At 52.5% G+C, this 12824-nt stretch overlaps 1 protein-coding gene and 1 long non-coding RNA gene across 2 annotated transcripts in view; both read right to left on the bottom strand.

Moving 5' to 3' along the window:
- FAM78B (family with sequence similarity 78 member B) overlaps positions 1–12824 on the bottom strand; it is an 80765-nt gene that overhangs the window by 32720 nt on the left and 35221 nt on the right. The window lies entirely within an intron of this gene.
- Positions 2552–11554, bottom strand: LOC132686565 (uncharacterized). Its single transcript, XR_009613762.3, has 3 exons — positions 9624–11554; positions 7024–7305; positions 2552–5649 (listed from the first exon to the last, which is right to left on the bottom strand). It is a non-coding gene; the product is annotated as an uncharacterized LOC132686565 (long non-coding RNA).

Here is a 12824-nt window from a genome sequence, read left to right as displayed (position 1 = left end):
CCTGCACTAATTTCCAAGGAGAAAAGAAATGCACTTCAAGCAAGAAAATTGGGTATCTGGGAAGGTTTCCAGCCAGGAGATTTCCAGCAGGACTTGAAAAAACTTCGTCCATCCTGCATTATAACAGAGTGGGGGTGGGGAGGTGACCTTTACTCCTCCTTCCTCCAGCTCTATGCTGGTCACCTCGGAGGACACCGAAGAGGAAGGCACGGGCCCTGCCCTGGAGAATATGACCATGTGGGTTCCTTATTTCCTAAGAAATATATAGCGTAGGTTCCTTGCTTTTTCCCCGCCAAACTCGGAAACCATGACTGTGTCATTAGCGGTTAGATCGTGTCTAACCCACATCTACACCAGGGGCTCCGAACTCCCTTGGAGATAATCTGGTCTTGTACTGATGGTTCCCCTCAGCCTTCCTCATTCGATAGCACAGAGATGGTAATCTTTGGGGAGGAAGAATGAGGCGTGAGAGGTTTAGGAGGGGCACGTGGCGATACCATCGGATCAGGAGGTAACAGAAAGCAGCTTTTGGTGCCTTAACTTGAAGCATGGTTTCATGTTTCCTTAGAGGCTGTTCTAAGCTCTGGGGTCACAGCAAGGGACAAAAGAAAGCTCCTGCCCTCAGGAAGCTTGCATGGTGGGGGGAAATAGACAACAAACAGGAAAAAGGTAAGGAGGGGTGGCGGCTGCTTCGTCAGACAGGTGCAGGGAAGGCCTCTTTGAGAATGTTGTCTCGTCATTTTAAGCCAACGGCCAAACGAAGTGAGGGAAAGAACTGCACGGATATGTGGAGGCGGAGGGTTCCAGGCAGAGGGCCAGCAAGGGCAAAGGCCCTGGGGTGGGAAAGCACTTCCTGCATTTGGGGAAGGTGGGTGGAGGTGGGGCCAAAGAGGTCGTCGACACGGCATCGGCCCAGCTCCGATGGGCCCTGGAAGCCACGGCAAATGAACTCTGGGAACTTATTGTGTATCTTCTGCATGCCGAGCAGGTCCTAGGACTTGGGGATACTAAGATGGTCAAGTCACAGCCCTCGGTTCCACACAGCTTAGGATCTAGTGAGTGATGATGAGAGAGGGCTGAGTCCGGGACCCCGTGGTCAGGGCCGGGGAGGGGTGGGGCACGTGCAGGGGCTGAGGGCTCAGGAAAGGTCTTCCAGAGGAGAGGACACCAGAAGCGGCTATGGGACCAGCCAGAAGTCAGCTTGTGTCCTGGCCCCAGTTCTGCCCACTTGCTGTCCCAGTCAGGTCCCTTGATCTCCCTGAGCTTCTGCTTCCTTGTGTGTAAGATGGGAACAACAGTACCTGTTCTCTCCAGAGAAAACAAGGTCACGGGCGTAACAGCGCTTTGAGAACTGCAAAGCCCTAGCCAGGTATAAAACGCTGCTATGATCTCACCACACTGTCTTCTCCTCCTGTGCGTTGTGTGGCTCTGTGTGAGGGAGCAGGCTCCTGCCTCTCCCCATCCTCCTGGAAGCCATGAGAGCTGGTGGCTCAGCTGTGACGATCCAGAGCTGGGCATCTCGGCCGGAGGCCCGGCTGCATCCCGTGCCCCTTGCACATCCTGCGGCTGTCAGCAGGGCTGCTGCAGACCCTGAGCTTGTGGTATCTGCTCCAGTGGTAGCTGGAATTGCTCAAACGTGTGTGCAGACCCCTGCTCCCCAGGCTCCAGACGAGCGTGGCCACCCCGCATCTGCCATTTGTCTGTATCCAGGAGGGGGACGCTGTTCCCCGTAAGCCACGTGTGGCTCTGTCCAGAGCGGCGTTTCTCTGTAGCAAGAGGCACGCAGCCCGGGAAAGTGAGGAGCCTGCATTCTCTGTAAAGAAGGTGGATTTGGGAGTACATTTCCATCAGCAGGCTGGCACGGTCATAGCTGGACACCCGAACAGGCCCCGACAAGACTGAAGTGCATTGCGCATACCGCCCCGAGTTAAAGAGCCCTTCATCTCTAGGTCCCTGTAGGAAAAGGAGAGTGTCCTTCCACTAAGCCCAAGGCTTTATGTCAGCTGCGGTGTGTGTCTTCTGCAGAATTGTCCTACGGGAAGCTCCCTCCCTCAGCTGGGATGCCGGCACCCCACTCACAGGGGAGCACCGGCAGGGTTCCAGTAGGCTTTTGTTCTATCGCCCTGAGCATGAGCACCCCTCAAGCCTCAAGACTATCTGGAAAAGGGGAGGGGATGACAGCAGTCGACTCCAAGGTCCCACGACGCTTCCTCCCTAACGGCAGCACCTGCCGTCTCTACTGGTTAAGGATCTACCATGTCCCTTGGATTTTACCCGGACTTCTGCCTGTCCATGGTCTCCTTCTGCTTCCCTCCCCAGTTTAGGGAAAGACTTGTGCCCCTGGGTAGGATTCTTGCCTAATTTTGCATTATTTCACACTTTGTGAAGCCCGAGGCTTGCTATTGGAGCTCCATAATTACAGGAGCAGAATAAGAGACTCCCAGATCGCAAGTTTGTCTTTTTTTAGCCGATCAGCCCTTGTCGTCCTGGCACCGCGCCCCCCCCCCCCCCAATACCACGTTTCCTGGTCAGCGCAAGTGGCCGCGTCTCCAATGTGCTAAGAACATAAGTATCCATTTACTCCCACCTGAGAAGTGCAGCTCCCAGGGCTTCTGTTTCATTCCAGACTTAATAGCACTTATTTTTCTATGGATAAATGCTTTCATGAGCATAGATTTCGGTCGAGATGGCCGTTAGCTGTTTTACTCATGGCAGGAACGTCTGAACTGTAGGTATATATGTAGGTCGAAGGCCCTGGGGTCTGATTGGTCTGGGAAAGAGATTTAAAATCCCTAAAGGATTCTCGGACGTTCTCAACCTTCTTCCTAGATGAATGGGGGCCCAGGGGCCGGACTTGGGCAGGGCTTCCTGGATGTCTGGGAAGGGCACAGGGATTGAGCCAAGTGGGGTCCGAGAGAGTCAGGAGCGCAGCTGAGGTGGAGAGCAGAGCAGGCAAACCCACGGGAGCACTGACTCACGAAGGCGAGCAGACCAGACTGAGGCAGCCGGGGAGGGGCCTGGGGCCCAGGGACGCCAGGCCAAGAATGGATTGGAGGGAAGGAGGCAGAGCTGAACTGGTCCTCTGAGGCAAGCGTCCTGGGCTCTGCAGGGGAACTGCAGTCCGTCTGTGGGGAGGAGGGGAGAAAGAGAAGGCAGAGCGAAGGAGCCTGCATGGGTAGGACCAACAGGGGAAGCGGCGAGGATTCCGCATCTGCCTTTGCCACCGAGGGGCTTGGGTAGACTGGGCTGCCGCCTGGGATGTTAAGTCCTTTGCAGGCTGTGGATAAGCGGATAACTGGGGCTCACGAGGCAGGAGGGGGGGCTTCCAGCGTGTGGGGCTGTGGCACTCTGTGATCCCGAAGATCCCTTGCTGCACTGAGAGTCTGACATTCCATGAAATTTTTATCAAGTATATCCCAAGAGAGTCATCTAATGTATAATTTCAGTTAATCACGCAGCAAATAAAAGAACCAACAATTTCATATTCTAATGGGGTTTATGCCTTCATTAGATAAAACATAACTTTATTAAGTTAGAAAAAACTCTATTGAAATATTAAATATGTGCAGTTTATATCTATATCTGCATCTATCTATATCTGTTGAGATATATCAGTTACGTCTCAATAAAGACGTTAATTTAAAAAAAGAAATGTTGTGCATTAAAAAAAACACAAAAAGAAACTCCCTGATCTTCTAATCCAAGACCTTCGGCCTGCTGCCTGTTTTTACGAATAAAGTTTTATTGGAACAGCCACACCCATTCACTTGCATGTTGTCTTTCGCTGTTTTCTTGCCACAAGACAGAGTTGGGTAGTTACAGTGGTGACCATATGGCCCATGAAGCCCAATATATTTACTATCTGACTCTACAGAGAAAAAGTTGGCCACTCTTCCATTTATCCAATCCCCCATTGTATACGTAAGAAAACTGAGGCTGGCAGAGTTTGGTGACTTCCTTTAGGTTGAGTGAGTTGGTGGCTGAGAGGGGACAAGAAAGACTGTGACGTTGTCTGCCCAGGCCCATATTTCTGTGCTGCAGCTCCCAGCTTCCCATTGCTGGCTCTTCTGTTTAGGGGTACCTCGTCACGTCGTGTCGTGTTCTCATTTTACAGACACGAGGGCCGTGGGCAGAGATGAACTGATGGATCCTGGGTCACTCCTCCCACCACATGGCTGCAGGACAGGTCTCAGCCCTCAGTGCTGGCTCTCGTCTGCTGCTCCAAGAAGGCTGAGGCTTGGAGGGCAGAGAGAGCTTCTAAGAACTTCTAAGACTAGAACTTATCTGGCTCCCCAATTCCCTCTCAGCATTAGCATTCACCTTCTGTTATCCAACAAAAGGACACATTTACAACTGTCTCGAGTTCAACTTGAAAACCCTTTTCACAAGTTTCCAGGGAAATTACTCCAAGCAGCCCTGATGGGTTAAAATGATTTTAACATACCCTGTTGCCTTCCGTTCCTTTCGCGGCATCTGCTACAAACAGCAAAACATATGAGTACTTGATATTTATCTTCTTTTGAAATAAGAGATTCTAAAGGAGACAATGCAAAGGGGAAAACTACCCTGTCTACCCACAATCATATTTAAAAGAACAAACAGCCAATCTGAGGTCCAGATTGGGCCCTCTGTTTTCTGTGTGGGAGATTTTTCAGAGCTACGAGATCAATCGGCCATTAGAATGATCTACATCTGTCCAGGAGAGTACACATTGAAAGCTGACCCTCACTTTCTCCCTTTGCCCAGCTATAGCCCCTCAGAGGACTGTTTCCCTCCTTCTTGCCATTTACAAGCCTTTACATTGTCTGCATTTCCACGTCTATTACACATCTCTCTTGGATAGACAGTAATGAATACTCATGTGAGAGATTAAAGAACATCGGCTTTCCAACAGAAGTGGTCAAGAGAATAAAGGGTGTGTGCCATAAGCAGCCACGAGAGACCCCCAAAGCCTTGCCAAGGTGAGACATTTGACAGGTGCATTGTTCCCTGTGCCCATAGAGCTCCCGACCAGCTCAATACAAGTTTGAATTTCAAGGGTGACATTTCCCTGCTAATGGAGGAAAGCCAAGGATGAGAGAGAAGACCAGACAACAGAGGTGGCTTTGCGTGGGCTCAGCCAGTGGCTCCCCTCTTACTTGTCCCTCTAAACTCAGCCTGCCCCTCTCAGTGGAGTCAGCTCCTCACGGCTTAAAGATGACAACCAACATGCATCATGTCAGGCACCGGGTAGGGTGCCGGCAGTCAAAGACGGAGAGAGTCCTTGTCTTTACATTTTTTGAGAATCTGGGCCAGGTACTTTGCTAGGGACTTTACCTGTGTCATCTGTTTAAATCATCGTACAACAAGAAGGTCAGCATTATTATCTGCATTTTATACATGCAGCATTCCCAGCTCTGAGAAGGTAAGCAACTGGTCCAAAGACACACAGGAAGTAAGTGATGGAGCGGGGTTTGAACTCATGTGTGTCCGTGTGCTTTCCATCAAGTGCCACCTCCAAAGCCTGGGAACTGTCTTTCACCGCGGTTGCCGTCCAGCTGTGCCTCAGCCACTTCGTAGGGTGCCCAGAGGCTGCAGGAACGTGGGTCGAGACAGATGCATTGGAGGTACCTACCGCACGTCGTGTTGAAATGAGAGCAAGTTGGAACGCTGAAGGTCATTTGGAGAGGAGTGAAATGAGGGAAGAACAGACGCGATTTGTGTGGAAATACAATTGTGCATGCTAGTGTGAATTATTGGGATTGATCTGGGCTGGTGGGGTTGCTGGAGCTACAGACAACGGTGCTCATTCAGACCCCAGGGGCTCCTGAAGAGGCGTCCCCCAGGGCCATTGCAAGGGCTGCCCAAGACAGCAAAAATGCAAGATTCTGGCTGACCCTGGGGGGAGGTGGGCGCATAAAAACAGGAGGCGCTAAGCTGCTTCTAAGAGAAAGGGTGGGTGGTGAGCAGAGATCACCATTGTGAGCTCGCAGGTAAGCGGATGCAGGCTCTAGACAGAGGGGTGGGCCTGGCTCCGGAACCCCAGGCCACGTCTGCGAACACCATCTATCTTGTTCTTTACAGCTAAGTTGCCGGCACCTTTGCCTTCCATCTGTTTGGCAACAGCTAGCAGAGGGAGGAAGTAAGGATGCAAATCAGTACAATAGTGCAGACGAGCCTCAGAGCTTCAGCTCCGATGATCCGTCCTTGATCTCACTCCTCACCACGGTTATCACCACCAGGCCCACCGCCAACATCTTCAGGGCCTGGGGCAAAAATAGACTCATCACTCCATACGAGTAAATATTTAAAAGTTAGAAACCAAGCCTACAAACTGCTAGATAAAATACGTGCTATTTTCCTACCTTAGCTACTATAGGTCTTCTATCTGGAAGATCAGACCTCCATTCAGAATTTTCAGACTCCACAGAGTTCTGTGTTGGACCAAGGTGGCGAGGGATGGGACGCCCCTGGATGAGGGCATCATGGGCGGTGAGGGGCCGCACCCACATGGTGGGACACTGAACTCCACAGCCCAGGCTCCGCCCACAGCCTTGCCTTCAGGCACCTGGAGCCTCTGAGGATTCCCAAGGCAGTGGAGGCCACCCACAGGAGGCTCCCCTGGGGAAAAGCTCCCCATGGGTCCTGGAAGCAGGTGGGAGGCCAACTCAGTGGGGAATTCTGGGGTTTGGGGTACCTAAAGGATGGCCTAGAAGGAGGAGTATGGACATGTCTTCTTGGCCATTTAGAACTCCATGCCCTGTGGAGTGCAGGGCCCTCAAAGGCACAGGGCCCAGGACAAGGGTGTAAGAGTGGTAGCAAGTGCCCTGTACTGACAGGTGTCTGAAGCATTTTACATGGGCTAATTCACTTAATTCTCATGACTCCAGGAGGTAGGTACCATTCTTATGGCATTTGCACAGCTCGGGAACCTCAGACACACAGCAGGTGAGCCAACGCGCCCAAGGTGACAAGCAATGGAGCCCAGTTGTCGGGCTGCTCCATCGACTACCCCGTGTCCCCTCCTCACATGGCAGAGCTCACCTGCAGGGCACGTAGGCTCACCCCGCAGCCTCCCAGAGAGACACAGAGCCCTCCAGACAACTCCCAGACAGGTGCTATGGAGCACTGTTGTATTCTCGTGGCTGGAATGTTTGTGACAACTCTCCTCCACATCCCCAGATCTCTGACTGCTTTGCTGAATCACAGATTAACTCCCAGATCTGTCAGGTAGATTTGCTGAGGCATCATTGTGAAAGAGCTGGAAGTCAGTGAGGGCATGGATGTGGGTGTGCGCCTCGGCCAGGATGAGGAACGGAATCTTCCCTAAGGGAAAGGAGAAGCTCGGTCAGAGGGCATTTGTGGGTTGATGCCACGGCTGATGCCAGGAGAAGGTGGCTCCGCCTAGGGCACAGATCTGCCTGAAGCATGAGCGACGGACGACAGCCTGGATGAGTGAAGTTTCCAGCAGCCAGTCATGGTGGCTGACCTTGAACTGGAGGAAGGTCCAAGCCAAAGAAAAGGAAGCCACTGCACCTCATCTTGGTTCTCTTAGAAGCCCAACCCCCCACCTCTACCTGAATGAGTAAGCGTGAAGGGAAAACCCCACGAACGTGGTATTTACAAGCTTTTCAAGTGTGGCGTCCAACATTATGTCAATAGACACGTATCTTAGGTAGCAACCGACCTCAGAACACAGGCATCTGGAACCCACTCACAAATGTTTGAAAAATCAGTCTGAAGGCGAGAATCACCTCAGATCTGGGTTCAAATTCTCCTTCTCTCCCTCAGTGGCTGTGTGTTGTTGTGTATTTCATTTTCTCTTCCTGAACCGTGGCATTCTCGCCTGTAAAAGGTGACAGAAAGTATCCACCAGGATTACCGAGAGAATGCAGTGAGGGGACGTTTTTAAAGTCTCTGGGACACAGACTGTACTGGGACAAAACGTCATTTTACCCTTCAGGCCATCCCGGGAGCCATGTGCAGGATCGTGGGCACAGGTTGGTCACAGCTGTGGGAGGCCCTCTTGTGTGGAGGAACCAAGGTCCAGCCAAGAGCTGGGAGGGGGTTACAAAAGCAACAGAGGGTAGGGTTTGTTTTTGATCTGGAGCCACTCTAAAGGAAGGTGGGAAACCAGATAAATACATCTATCTATCTATCTATCTATCTATCTATGTATCTATAATGTCTATTTATTTTTGAGAGGGGGGACAGGCAGAGAAAGGGAGACAAGGGATCTGAAGCAGACTGCACTGACAGCAGAGAGCCTGATGCGGGGCTCCAACTCACGAACCCTGAGATCATGACCTGAGCCGAAGGGGATGCTTAACTAACTAGGCCACCGAGGTGCCCCCAGACAAATACATTTGCAAGAAATCCCTCCCCGGTAACAGTGGAGCACTGGGGGCCATACCCAGGACCGAGGTGACAGTACAGTGTGGCCCAAAGGGTCTGCTGCATGGGCAGGGGGGACAGGGCTTCTCACGGCCTCTGCCAGCAACCCACTCCTAGGCCTTCACTCTCAAGGCCAGGCCGGGCCTCTCCCCCACCTGTGACAGGTCCAAGGACCTCATCCCGCCTCACCGGCAGAGACACAGCTGACAGGGTCCGGCGCCAGCAGCTCAGGGTGCTGCCTCAGTGTTTCGGGGTTCAGTCTGCCTTCTCTGTTGCTACTTTGGGTACGTCAGGGAAGGCCTGGCACGCCACTCCTGGACTGAGGCAGCGCCTAAGGGGCACCCTGCTCCACTCTTCCTAAGTCGGGTTCTAACAGCGCTGTCAGCATGATGGCTCTCAAATGCAGACCCCAATTTAACACCTTCAATAGCTCCCTCACTGCTCAGACAATGAAATCCCAGCCTCTTAGTGTGGCCTATTAGTCAGGCCTGTTTCATTTGCAAACGTCACAAACCAACTTGAGAAAGCATGGAGTTTTCAAAAAGGAAGAACTTGCAGGAATCTGCAAGGAATCTTGCAGGAATCTTGCAGGAATGGGGATCTCAGGGGCCCAAGCTGGGGATCTCAGGGGCCCAAGCTGGGGACTTCTCCATGGGGCAGGGAAGAGGGGGGGCCTGGCTCCAGCAGAAATCCCAGGGGTGCATTACAATCGGCCACTTTGGGTCACATGCCCATCCCTCGCTCACTCTGCAGCCAGTGGAAGTGGGGGGAGGTCCCACTGCGGCCAGTGGAAGTTGGGAGGGAAGTGACTGGTACTTGGGTTCCACTCCTGGGCCTAACAAAGCGGTTAGAAGAGTGGGATCTGGGCTAAAAGAAGCCAGAAAGGTCATGACAAATCCCCCTATGATCTGACCGCATGGCCAGCCCAGCACCTTGTTTGCTACTCAGTATCCAGCCTGGAACCTTATGCTATAGCAACACCAGGCTCCTTGCACTTTCTAGCACATGCCATTATGTCTTGCTCATGGTTTTCAATGCCCCCTTCCTGGACTCTCTGTACCTTCTTTGCCTGGATCATGCCTCCTCCTCCTTCTAGATTCAGTTCTTTGTCACCTCTTCCAGGAACCCTTCCTAGAGCTTTAGGTTAGATCAGACGTCTCCTGAGCTCCCAGCACCCCTGCACATCTTCACAGGGCTTACCCCAGAATGATGCTAAACCATAATAATAATAGTAATAAAGACAAACGTACATAATGTTTACTATGTGCCATGCACGGGTCCAGGTACACGATGCATTTTGTTCATTTGTTCCTCACAACGACCCTACGAGGTAGGCATATTATCAGTCCCCATTTAAAAAAGTTTTTCTTTTATCTTTATTTTTGAGAGAGAGAGAGAGAGAGACAGAGAGAGAGAGCACGTGAGCAGGGGAGGAACAGAGAGAGGGAGACACAGAATCCGAAGCAGGCTCCAGGCTCTGAGCTGTCAGCACAGAGCCTGATGCAGGGCTTAAACTCACGAACTTCGAGGTCATGACCTGAGCCGAAGCCAGCCGCTTAACCGACTGAGCCACCCAGGTGCCCCTATCAGTCCTGATTTTATGAAGCAAAGAAACTGAGGCCTCAAAGGTTTATGTAACTTCCCCAAGATCACAAAGCTGGCAACTTGCAGAGCTGAGCTCAAACCCAGGCCCTATGGCTCTGAGTCTGTGCTCCTAACTACTTCATCTAGAAGTGGCTTGCAGGGCCACGGTCTGCCCTGCTGGGCTGTGAGCCCTTAAGGGCAGGGCTAGTCGTGGCAGTCAACTTCACACTCCTGGTGACGAGGGAGTCAGTACTCACGCAATACCATCTGAGAACTGATCAGGACTTCCTCTGTTGGGTGGCGGAAGGATGAAGAGGGAAGGAGAAAAGACCACTTGGGGCCCTTGGAACCTCCTTTTGCAGACCTATGGAAGGAATGGGGTCCGAGGAGTCCCGCCCCAAGCTGCCCGTGTCCTGGCAGACCACACAAGCTGGCCAGAGCCCTCCTGCCCACCGGGCCATTTCTGTGAAATGCCTCTGGCTGACTCAGCCACGCTTTTTCTCTCCAACTTATCTCCATATTCTTGAAGCGGATTTGGTTTTCTCTGCGGTTGACTGAGACTTGCCCAGTGGCGCAAAAGGAGCTCTCACAGTTGTAGTTCTTTCCAACACAACGTGATAAGGCCAGTGTCGGGGCCAGGAGGCCTGGAGCTGTGGCATTCCTCCATTTCGCTTCACTTTCCTTCGGTTGCCGGCCCAGGAGGCAAGCAGGTCTCTGGCTCGCGGCCTTTGCTAAATACGCTATCAAACGTTCCCTGACTTGATTTCTCCAGTTGCGTGTTGAAGCTGACTCTAATACCCTGCCTCGGTAGGCCATGGAGCTCAATGAAAGGGCCTGTTTCTACTAGGAAGGGTGGCAAGGAGGGACTGTAGCCATTATGGGCGGGTCATTACATATGGCCCGTGTTCAGTAGGACCTGAACCCAAACTATAACCCAGCGGCAAATCAATCAATATTAAAGACAGGCACAATGACAGCAGCGTTTTATTAAGTCCTTCCTATGGGCCAGGCTTTGAGCTAAGCGATTGCCAAATACTATCTAATTTAATCCTCACAAACCTGAAAGTCAATCCTTTCAATGGTATGACGAGTACCCATTTATGCCAGAGTCGGTACTGGGTACCTGGGTCACAGCAGTGAACAAAGCAGAGACCTGCGACTTGTATACGGACAGCAAGCAATGGACATCACGCCCAAGTAAACTACAAAGCAAACCGTGTGGTAGGTTAGAAAGAATATGGACCAAATAGTAGGGCAGGTGAGCGGCTGGGAGTGCTGGGGAAATGGCCTCGGTGGGCCGCACTGAGAAGATATTTGAGTGAAAATTTATTGGGAGTGAGCCAGTTGGCCTTGTGGATATCTGGGCGAAGCTCATTCTGAGCAAAGGGGATGGCCAATGGGAAGACCTCAAGGCGGCACTGTTCTCAGGGTGCTCAGGGAACAGTGAGGGGGCGAGAGAGGCTGGGCAGGTGGGAGGAGAGGCCATATCAATGCAGGCCCTTGTAAGTCACGATACGAGCCACTTTACACGTGAGGAAACTGAGGCAGAGAAAGGTTATGTCCAAGGTAATGTGGCCTGTAAGTATTAAGTGTCAGAGCTGGGACTGACCCACCCCCCCACCCCCCCAGCCCCCCACCCCCCCCCCAGGTCGTCTACATCAGAGTCCAGGCCTACCTCCTAATGCTAGATACCCTCTCCCCACGCACGGCAGAGCAAAGCATCTGGACGTCCTCCCATGTCAACCAAGTTAGGCCTGGTGGGACCCGAGACTCAGAAATTTCCGAGCTGGAAGGAATCCCCGAGATCTCATCCAATTCTGGTGCCGTGGGTGGAATGACAGAGGCCTGGGTCTTGTCCCCTGCTGGGTGACGGGACCTCCGACACAGGACAGGATTCCTCACCCATACAGTGGATGCCATCCCTCCTCATCGAGTCGTGGGGATTAAATGAAATGATGCGTGTACAAGGGCTCTGACAAGTGCCAACAGTTCCTCTTTCCTTTCCTACCTCCTTCCCCAGCTTCTTGGAGCTGCAGTCACTGCCCGTCCATCCCCGAGATCAATCCTGCCCCAGTCGGACACAGGACAGGTATCAGTAGCCTCCAGTCGATCACCACCAATCCAGTGGGGAGCTTGGGATTCTCCTGGGACCGCCCTCTCATCTGTCCCCACACACAGCCCTTTCTTCCCAGACGGCCGGGATCTGGTGCCCCCGGTGACCCCAGCCTTGAGTCTCTACTGTTCCCCTTTCATCAGCTGGGGCCCTACGGCATGTGCTCAGAGCTCCGCTCAGAGTACTACACACACACATACACGAGGTGCTCCGGAAGTGGTTGCCACTGTTATTACTAAAAGTACCATGGGGATCTGCTGCCACCAGGAATGTCTGGGACAAGTCACACACACCCCTCTGCACCCCACTGCTCCCTGAAGTTTGGGGTTAACACCCACGCTACTTTCCATCATGGCAACTGCCAGGGCTCAATGCCAGATCACTTGTGAAAAGCTATCCACATGGAAGCCAGTGTTTTCAGGTATCGGCTGGAGAACAGAGGGGAGGAGATTTCAAGCTGGATCCCACTGCCCACATCCACAAGCCAGAGCCTGTGGGATCTGAGGCTTTTCCTCCAGCTTCCCCACGGGGGCAAAGCTGGCACGGGGCTGTCAGCCAGGGTGGCCAAGGCAGGACCTCCTTCTTTCCTGTGGTGGACCCACAGACCCATGGAGCAGCCCTCTGGCTGGTTAGCAGATAAATATTAGGGACTAAATATGTACGTAGGACGGAAGATGGATGGGTGTCCTGGGAGCCATCGCTTTGATTGTCCCTTCTTAGATGCATTTAAGGATCTTAACGTGATAATTGTAGG

This window comes from Panthera onca, chromosome F1, assembly GCF_046562875.1.
Source record: "Panthera onca isolate mPanOnc1 chromosome F1, mPanOnc1 haplotype 2, whole genome shotgun sequence".
NCBI lineage: Eukaryota > Metazoa > Chordata > Mammalia > Carnivora > Felidae > Panthera > Panthera onca.
Note: the sequence above shows the minus strand (reverse complement) of the source record. Positions and strands in the feature narration are given on the sequence as shown.